Consider the following 11,280-nt stretch of genomic DNA (forward strand, 5'->3'; position numbering starts at 1 on the left):
AAGTTTCGCATGATACATAATCATTATTTTCAATGTATTATACGTTCCATTTGAGGAAAGCATAGTTGTGTTCAATATTTCCATATAGTTCATTATGTACCAGAGATGCTTTTCTGCTTGACATCTTTGTATGTAGTGTACTTCTTCATGTTTAGGTATATGCTCCATAATATATTTGTTTGTAATACGTTCAATTGGTGCCATGTATAGTATGACCATTAAAGATTTCAGAGAAAATGTCTCTTGCATAGGTATTTCATTGTTGAATTCAACAGATTTGCTTCTTATTCGTTGCAATAACTTTGTAATTATGTTTTGTGGGATGTACAAGGTTAAATAGTGACATAGTCAATATTTCTGCATCATTTAATCGTTTGCTATGTTTCTATTATTTGTTATGTTTTATGTTTTGTGAATTTTATGTTTGTGAATATATGCTATTACTCCCCTTCAATTTGAGAAGGTTTGCTTTGAGCAATTGGCTTTTGTGTGTGTGTAATTAATTTGTTCGTACGTTTTCATCATTTAATCATTCGTTTAAGCATTGTGTATTAATGCATGAATGTGTTTTGTTTAATAACTTTAATGTTATTTGTTATTTTTGTCAGATTTCGTTATTAATTCTTTATAGCATTTGTACTCTTTGTTATTCAAGTTTATACTCAAATAGATTGTGTGTATGCTTGTGTATTTCGTTTGATTATTATGCATACGTCCGAATAGTTTGTTAATCATTTGGTATAGTGTTGTTTTAGCAAGCATAAGTTTGTGATTTTGTTTGTTTTATTTGTATACATTATGATGTGTTGTTTAGATTTGCTCAGTATTGTTTGTCTTCCGTTTGATGACAAAAGTATTCAAGCTATAGCATTTTGTTTCTGTTCTGTTTATGTATTTTATTCTTTTGTGATAGGTGCAAGCTCAAGCAAGGCTGTTAATAAAGAATACACTGTTATGATATTGTTTGAACTTCAAATAGCTAATGATATGCTTTAAGTATTGATCATAGATTTATTCTTTGCAAATTCTATCTTTCTGCCATTTGCAGTGATCTATTAAATCTGTCACACATTGTGTTTAATCATTTGTAAAGTGTTCAATTGAGTTCCAAACTTATGTTTGTTTCTTTGGATTTTGTTCCAACGTTCGTTTGTCTTTTGTGTACTTGGCAGCAGTGTTTGTTCTGTTGTATGGCCCTTTAGACTATCCAATATTAGGCTCTAATGTTTCATAGCATTAGTTGTTTCGTTTAGTGTCTGTATTATTGTATTTCGTCACGTTTTTAAGTGATATTTAATTGTTTATATTGTTTATACTGATTGTATTAATTGTATTGACTTAATACTTCGTTATCATGTATATCTTATTAATATATTATATTGTTACAATGTATTTGTAACTATTGTTCATTCAATTTTACATTGTAATAGTAATTGTACAAGGTATAAGATATGTATTTGCCTGTATAGTATCAATATTGTGTTGATATTATGTATATATGCATCATTATATTGTTTCATTGTTTGTAGCATTATGTTTTAATTTAATGTAATACTTTGTATAAGTATATATGTTTGTTATTATATGTTTAGACTGTTTGCAACATTGTTTCATATGTTTTATTACTTGTTTTATACGTTATTATGTGTTTGTTCAATTGTATTTTACATACAACATTGTGTTATTCAACAATTAATAGTTTTATGCGTTTGAATACATTATTATTACTTTGTACGTTTGTATATTCGTTTATCTATGTGATATGTTTGTATTTTGTAAATATATGTTATTTATTGTGATCATTCATTTGTGATAGTATAAATCGTTTTTATATTTGAGTTATTATGCTTTAGTAGCATTTATACTCTTGTTTTCGTTTTATTCGTTTGCCTAATCATTATTAGATTGATTATACGTTTGCAATATATTTCTTTATATTGTTATTATGCTTTGCTAGTGTTGTTCTTTCGTTTATAGTATTAATCATTTATATTATTAATATACTATTAAATGTTCGTTCGTTTATAGTATTAATCATTTATATTATTGATATACTATCAAATGTTCATTTGTTATGTGAGACGTTATTAATATAATGTGTCTCTGTAGTGTAAGATGAAGTAATTCAGTGTTTGGATATAGTATTATTAAGTACTCATTACATTTAAAGCAACTAGTTCATCTGTCTGTATGTCTTAGACATCTGATACATTGTCTGTATCCAATATATGTCTTGTATCGTGTATCCAATACATGTCTTGTTAGTTTAATAAATCAATGTGTGTTTGGGATGCTCAGACAGGTGTGTCTAGGTCCACGTAGATAATACGTTCTGGTTACGAGTATTGTATCATATCTTGTTGTATAAAGCAATCGTAGTCTTCCAGACAAGACAATTTGCATTTAGTATACTCAGATGAGAGCACCAAAGGTTTGTAGACAATTAGAATGGATCATACATGTAGAATCAAATTGATTCAGTGTTAAATGGAGTAGTTCGATGATACTTATCGAGTTTAGTATGATTGAGCATATCATATCATTTGTACTATAGTATATAGTACACTGAAGCATTTGCAATGACAATTGTGGTACATATAGTCATACATATAGCTAGTGAGGAGGAATCATAATCATTTAGATGATGATTTCGAAGAGTCGTGTTTGTAGAGGGTAAGATAAAAGTGTAGTAACAATGTAGACATGAGCAGGGAGTGCAAGGCTCATAACCTGTTAGTGTTTTAAGGTTGCAATGATTCCCTTAGAGTAGTTCACACTAGTAGGGGTTCAGTAGGCTCCACTCATGGTGCATAGGCGTCAATACAAGTCGACTGCATAGTTGGTAATGTGTTGTGTACTGTTATATGTGTCCTATGAGCTTCATTGTCCTTATATTAAGTATTATATATGCTATCTAATATTGTGTGTCTTGGATGTATGTCTCAGAAGACATGTCTAAGACATATGATGCATTTATCCAGAATAAATGCTAACAGTAGTCTTAATCTGATGTCAGCAACAGTGTAGAGGGGACCTGAAGGCTTAGTAAGAGGACCTAGGCTATAACTATCTTACACAACAGAAATACAGAACACAAGTACTAGAATGTAGTTGGAACTTGCAGAACAGGCAGGGAGAGAGAGTGAGACAAGAGTAGAGTTTATAAAGTGAGCCTAAGAGTATAGGACTATTTAGAGTAAACAAGATTAAGACTACAGGACTAGTCTGATCTTGTATACTTATATATACTAAACTATACAAGAGTACTTAGAGAGTATGAGCTACTAAGAATGATAAGCTATGAAGAATGAAAGAAAGGAAGGTCAAAGATAAAGGTACAAAGAATGAAGGGATAGACAAAGGGTAAGAGACTATAGAATGAACAAAGAATGAAGGAGTAGTCAAAGGAATAGAATGATAAAGTAAGGAAGGGTAGTAGTAAGAGTCAGTACACATATAGTCTATAGACAGCACCCCTGAGGGATAGAAGTCCTGAGTTCTAGTATAGAAGGGTACAGAACCCTTAAAACTAAAGGTATAAGAGTAGAGAATTGTAACACCTTAGAACTCTTAGACCCTGACTACATACTCTAGGATTTTGTAGAGGCCTAACAGTGAATGTAGTACTAAAGGGCTATGACTCAGATTTTTTAATGGTCACTTTTGATTCAATAGACACTGTAGGATTAGAAGTAAATAAAGTAAGAAAAGTAGAAAAAGTAGAAAAAGTAGAAAAAGTAGAAAAAGTAAATCAACAAAATTATTTATTAGAAAGAAAAAAGTTGAAAACAAAAGTAGATAGTTCTCCTATTTCTTCTGATTCTTTTGATTCTTCTCTTTACACTTCATCTGAGTCTAAATCTGTACAATCTGACCTGCTACTTCTGTATTCTAAGATCTTAGAATGTTCAGAACACTACTCAGCCCTGTTTACTACTTAGTAGTTTGTTTATAGTATTAAGTAGGGATAGTCTTAGCTGAGTTCACAGCTAAGGACATGAGTCTGTCCTTGTTGAAAGAGAGAGGTTAATAAGGAAATGTTAGTACATATACTCACCCTCTCAGACAATAAGACTATACAAGCTGTACATTCCCTTCAGAACAAGTAGTAGTTTATCAGAGAACATTCTGAGCACTAGCTCTAGGTCCCTGTCCTCTTAGCTCCCTTCTCAGGATCCCCCCAAATCTGAACAATAGCTCTAGTAGATAGTAAATGTACTAGTTTGTACATTAATAAGGCCTTTGTGTAGGAATACTACCTTCCTACTTAATATGTTCTACTTCTGATCCTAGTATATAATGTAGACAGAACCCTAAACTAGAATGGTTGAATCACTGAGTTTGTCCAACTACAGATAACTATTCAGGATTATGAGGAAAGTATTAAGTTCAGAGTTACTAATCTTGGAAAGACAGATGTCTTTATTAGATTTGAATGGCTCAAAACTCACAACCCTACTATTGACTAGTTAGAGTAGACACTTGTGTTTGATCAGTGTTCTAAGTCTTATAACTACCTTACACTACTGTTCTGAGTAGATACAAACACTTCTAATGTTACTAACAGTTCTGATGAAGGTGACTAGTTGTTCTTCTTCAACTAGGATGAATATGTGAACACATATTCTAGTCAAGGTAGTACAGAGTTGATCTAAAGGATGTCTAAGATAGAACCAGTCTAGAACCCTCTTAGAGTAACTCTACTCTAGAATGTATGTAGACCCAGCCTGCCAGATTTTGTCTGAGAGTTCTCTGAAGTCTTTAGTAAAGAGAAATTCAACCAGCTTTCTAAACACTGTCTCTAGGACTATACAATTGAATTGACTAAGAGTTTCTAACTTAAGGATTGTAAGGTCTACCTGCTTAACAGAGACAAGTAGAAGGTGCTTAACAAGTTCCTTTAGGAAAATCTTTGGAACAGTCAGATCCAACCCTTAAAGTCCTCTATAGCCTCCCCTTTCTTCTTTGTTAAAAAGAAAGATAGGAAGCTCTGTCTAGTCTAGGATTATTATTGTCTTAATAAGGGTACTGTTAAAAACAAGTACTTACTCCTCCTGATTCAGGAGCTTATTAATAAGACACATACATCCAGGGTTTTCACTAAGTTGAACATTTGATAGGGATACAATAATATTTGGATCCAAGACAGAGATGAGTAGAAGACTGTGTTCTAAACTAATTGTAGATTGTACAAACCAACTGTAATATTCTTCAGACTAACTAACTTGCCTACAACATTCTAGTCATTCATGAATCACATCCTTACAGATCTGATTGACTTAGAGCATGTTAGTGTGTATCTGGACAACATTCTGATCTTTACCTAAACAGTTGAGCACTATTACTAACTAATCTGAGCAGTTCTATAATAGCTCTAAAATAATAAACTGTTTCTCTAAGAAACAAAGTACTCTTTTGTACAGGAGTTAGTAGATTATCTAGGCTTTGTAATCAGTGGAGGAGAGGTCTGTATAGATCCAGCAAAGGTAACTGTAGTTCAGAACTGGCTATAACCTCAGAACCTGAAACAGGTCCAAGCATTCCTTAGGTTTGCAAACTACTACTAATACTTCATTTAAGACTTTAGTACTATTGTCTAGCCTCTTTACAATCTTACTAGCAAAGATGTTCCTTAGTAATAGAATGATCAGTAGTAGTCTGTGTTTGAATCCCTTAAGCAGACTATTACTAGTAAGTCTGTATTAGTAGTTCTAACAGTTGTAGACAAGTTCTGAGTCAAAGCCAACTCTTCCAACTTTGTAAATAGAGTAGTACTGTCTTAGTTCATTAACAGAAAGTAGTGTCTGATAGTGTTCTGATCAGAATCCCTCTCTGTAACAGAACAGAACTACTCTATTTATAACAAGGAACTCCTTACAATTGTCTGTTCCCTAGAGGAGTAGTGTCAATATCTTCTTAGTGTTACACAGAAGTTTAAGATTTGGAGTGATCACCTTAATCTCTAGTACTTCTGAGCACCTTAGAAGCTCAACTACTACTACTAAGCCTACTAGATGTTAGAACTGTAGGACTATGACTTTGTACTGACTCACAAACCTAGAATGTAAATAATGAAAGCTAATTTACTCTTAAGACAAGTAGGTTATGAAAGGAGGGAGAATGATAACAAAAATCTTGTTCTCCTAAACAATTCCTGTTTTGTGTCTGAGACAATCTGAGAGATCTGACTCAAATCCAAGAATGTTAACTTTGTCACCTATATACAGTAAGCTCTGAAACACACACAGGACTAGGTTGTAGTAAAGTAGCTAGAGAAGCAGGCTAGGAATTAGGAGGAGGATAAGGATGGACAGGTTTACTAGGAAGGCTGACTGTACATTCTAAAGGATTAGAAGCTGTAAGAGAACATTGTCTAAGCTTATTACAACAATCTGACTGTAGAACATTCAGGCTAACACAAAACACAGGAACTTATTACTTAGAACTACTAGTAGTTAGGAATGTAGAGGGAAATCCTAAAGTATGTAACTGGTTGTAATACATACTAACAGACTAAGGCCCACCAGACAAGGGTTCAGACTCTTTTATATCTGTATTGGATTCTAGATTACTCTTAGGAAGAAGTCTCAGTAGACCTGATTAGTAAGCTACCTGAGTCTTAGGGTTACAATACTATCTGTGTAATTGTCAACTGATTCTCTAAGCAAGTCTATACAGTTCTGACTCAAACAGAACTCACTTCTAAAGACATAGTATATATTTATTAGGATCATGTCTTCTAGTTACACAGACTCCCTTAGAAGCTCATTCACAATTGTAGACCACAATTCAAGTTGAAATTCATGTAGGACTTGTATGTACTTCTTAGAATTCAAGGGAACCCTTCTACTATATATTACTTACAGACTGACAGTCAAACTGAGCAAGTCAATCAGGAGATTGAGCTCTACCTCTAAATGTTTATTAATCATTAGTAATCAGATTAGTCTGAATGGTTAGCTCTAGCAGAATTTGTGTACAATAACTAGTAACACTCTATAATAGGACAGTCCCTGTTCTTCCTCAATTATGAGAGACATCTGTACTAGGGGACAGTTCTGAACTGGAACAGTAGTTCTGAATCTGTAACAGACTTTGTAGAACAGATACACAGGACTAGAGAGGACACACAAGCTCTTTTGAAGAAGGTAGTACAGATTATAAAGTAGAACTATGATTAGAAGAGGTCTGTAGCTAAGGATTACTAGCCTGGTGACAAGGTTATACTAGAAGCTACTAATCTGACCTTAGATTGTCTAATGAAGAAGTTGGACAACAAGTACTTTGAACCCTTTGTCATTGAAAAGAAGGTCAGTACCTCTGCCTACAAACTCTAACTTCTAACAACATGAAAGTACATACACCTAGTGTTTAATAAGGTTCTGTTGTCTTAGTACTACAATCCCAGTTTTCCTTTACAACAAAGACCCCCTCTACCTCTACCAGAACTCATTAGCTCTAAACTGGAATACAAAGTAGAGTACATAGTAGATACTAAGCTACTATATAGAAAACTTAAATTCCTTGTTTACTAGAAAGGGTACCTAGTTGAGGAGCACACTTAGGAACCTGTCAAGAACCTTACCCATACTCTTAAGACAATCTGAGATTTCTATTAGCTTCATCCCAGTACTCTGTACAAACTCAGCCTTACAGATTTCCAAGCCCTACTGTTCTAACCTATGTCTAAGCTGCTGACTGAGTCTAATGTTCACTAATCTGGATGATTAGTTTTAGAGGGGGGGTAATGTTACAATTCTCTACTCTCATACCTTCAGTTCTAAGGGTTCTGCACCCTTCTGTACTGGAACTCAGGACTTCTGTCCCTTGAGAGTACTATCTATAAACTATATGTGTACTAACTCTTACTACTACCCTTCCTTACTTTATTATTCCATTCCTTTGACCACCCCTTCATTCTTTGTTCATTCTATAGTCTCTTACCCTTTGTCCATCCCTTCATTCTTTGTACTTTTATCTTTGACCTTCCTTTCTTTCATTCTTTATAGCTTATCATTCTTAGTAGCTTATACTCCCTGAGTACTCTTGTGTAGTTTAGTATATATAGGTGTACAAGATCAGACTGGTCCAGTAGTCTTAATCTTGTCTACTCTAGATAGTCCTGTACTCTTAGGCTCACTCTATATACTCTACTCTTGTCTCACTCTCTCTCTCTGCCTGTTCTGTGAGTTCTGACTATGTTTCAGTACTTGTGTTCTGTATTTCTGTTGTGTAGGATAGTTGTAGCCTGGGTCCTCTTACTAAGCCTTCAGGTCCCCTCTACACTGTTACTAACACTCTGAGTCTGTACAAGTCTGAGCATTCAGATGTACATAGTAACTATGATTTCCTAGACACTGACCAAGTACTGTCACCTTGTAACAGTCAATTATTTTGTGTCCATTCCTGTGTTATAAGGCTTGTCTCCTATGTTTTAATAATATACTAGGTGTACCTTTCCCTCTAGGTCAAAGTCAAAAGAAATAGCATGTAAGACATTGTACTACTGTAAGAGAGTAGGGAGATTGTAAAGTTACTATTAGACCTAGCATATCTAGACAGATCATTCTCAAATCCTGAAGACCTTCTATTAACTGTATTTCAGAATCTCTGCATTCTAGCAGACAAGTACAACATGCTAAGCACACAACAAACACTACAAATGATACTTCATTTAGGAGTTGATTGTTATCCTCTTATTACTGGATATGTTTTAGCATTACAATAACAAGAGCAGAGATTTGTGTAACTGTAGGAAAGTGTGTAAACTTTAACTGGGTGAAAATGTAGTTGTGTACAAAACACTTAGTACTAGAAAGCTATAGATATTGACTCTCCTACTTTACATACAGACAGTACTCTCAAGGATGCCTCAAAAATGGACTGGCCCAATTCTCCCAGTAACAAAATTATTCAGTTGCCAGCTGATCCTAAAGAAGCTGTAGATAATACTTCTTTTGATAGCTATTGTACAGGTTGAAACCTTTACCATCATGTTCTGTCAAGCAAATACAGAGAAGCTATTACTGCTGAACAATGAGACTCACTTTCATCAAGTAAGGAGAGCTCTATAAGTAATGTACTAGTGAAGAAAAGGAAGGTAGGGAAGGGGGATGAGTCTTTAGCAAGAAAGTGGCAGGTTTTAGAGGTGAAAGAAGTGTCTCCAGAGCCTAGTGAGTTCCTACCTAACTATATACATATAATATGTTGAAAATGTATTCTTTTAGAGCCTGAGAGTACTTAGGCTGAAGAAACTATTGTCATTTCTGATACAAATGAATCAGACAAGGACAGCCTTTCATACATCCAAACAAAGTATAAACACTCTGAGAAGACAGTAGATGTTCTTACTCTTACTAAGGAGGCTGAAGAAGATAGAGTAAAAGGGTATAATTGTCATGTTTGTATGTAAGTATATAGTATTAACTCTTTTGTATAATGTACTAATTTTTTTTAGTAGTCTGAAGGAAGAACTTCACACTTCCAACCCAAGTGCTACTAAAGCAATTCAGACATTTTACAAGGACAATAGTAGTACTATGTGCAAGCATTTCTCTAGAAAGTTTGAGGATCATTACTTGCTCTACTAGAATGCTTGTCAGGAGAAGAGTATTCTATTCTATAACAAGTATCTTTCTCCTAGAAACTTGGCTCAGTTTTAATACATTCAAGGTAATAATGAACCAGGTACTACTGAAATGTAAGAAGATATTTTTTTCATTTATGTATTCATCCATTTATTAATTATATTCTTATAGTAAGATAGACCAGACATCCCTTAACAGATTTGTCAATTCTGAGGGAACTGTCTAGTCTAAAGATGAGCTTCTCAAGCTCATCTTAAAGTTCATTTTGGAGACAGATTAGGTAAGCCTTATTTTATTTTACTACTCTAGTAACTTACAGTTTTATAGACTATTAGTGTAGTAGATGCTAAATCCTTTAGAGATATACTATACTATCAGAGGGGAATCAAATCTAAGGATTCTGACTTGCCCTATTGTACAAAAGTAGTTCAGAGCATTAAATCACATACTATTAAGGTTCAAAGTATGATTCAGGATGAATTAATTGTATGTCATTTACTTACATTTTATTTTTATATGTATTTGAGTAAAATAAGAGTATATTTTCTTATTTTTGTTTTTAATTTTATTTAGAACTCTGCTGGACGAATTTCATTGACTTTCAATAGCTGGACATTAAAAGTCATAACTACATATATTGTAGTCATGTGCCATTTTATTAATAGCAAGTAGGAGCTTGTATCATACCTTATTTCTTTTTAAGAACTTAATAACACTTACAGTGGAGAGAACCAAGCACAGTATCTGTATGATGTTGTGTCTAACTATCATATTATACACAAGGTATGTATCTGTTTCCTTTTCTTTTTACAAAACTAACTACTTGTCTTATTAGTTAATGAATGTTATAACTGATAATGTCTCAGTCAATGATCTCTCACTACAGCTTTTTGCCAACCATTGTCTTAACAAGAAGAGGATTGAATATGATGCAGGGGAACTTAGGTCTCAGTAAGTCTTACATATCCTGCTTTGCTTCATGGACAACACTGAAAATACACATTTTTAGTTGTTATTCACATACTAGTACTCTTGTCACCCAAGCATTCATAAATGGTCTCAGCTATAGCAAGGTCAATGCTTGTAAGACCCAGCTTGATAACTTGAGGAATGTAGATAGAATTGTAGACAATAATGAGGAGGAAGATGAGGATGCTAAAGAACTTCTACATACACTCAAGACAGCTGTAGAAATGGATTGTCAAGTTACTACTGTTTTCAAAATACCTGGCACTGACGCGTTTCGTGACATTTTGTCACACTAAACATGTCAGAATACAAAATTTACTATAACTCAATCAATACTCAACCATTTTGTGTGATTTAAGTTGCTAAATTCATTAATATAAAATATCTTTCATATTCCAACAAAAAAGGAGAGAATTGAGTAAAACTTGGCTGAGATACAGTACAAAATGTGAATTTTCTATGTAACACTCATTTTTATTTTTTCTCTGAATCAAAACTAGATATATAAGCTTGGAAAACTGTTTATTCTAGTCGGATACATTAATACTTAATTTACATAGTCAATGTTTTGTGAATAGATTACTTATTCTGCTTTACTGAGAGAGGGCTAAAATGTGTAAAACTAACTATTTTACTTTATTCCCCCCCACACTCAATAAATTATTCTTGACCTCAAACTGTATTCCTAAATTAAATATAAGTGTATTAGAGTAGTTTACAACAA

This window comes from Fomitiporia mediterranea (genome assembly GCF_000271605.1).
Source record: "Fomitiporia mediterranea MF3/22 unplaced genomic scaffold FOMMEscaffold_17, whole genome shotgun sequence".
Taxonomy (NCBI): domain Eukaryota; kingdom Fungi; phylum Basidiomycota; class Agaricomycetes; order Hymenochaetales; family Hymenochaetaceae; genus Fomitiporia; species Fomitiporia mediterranea.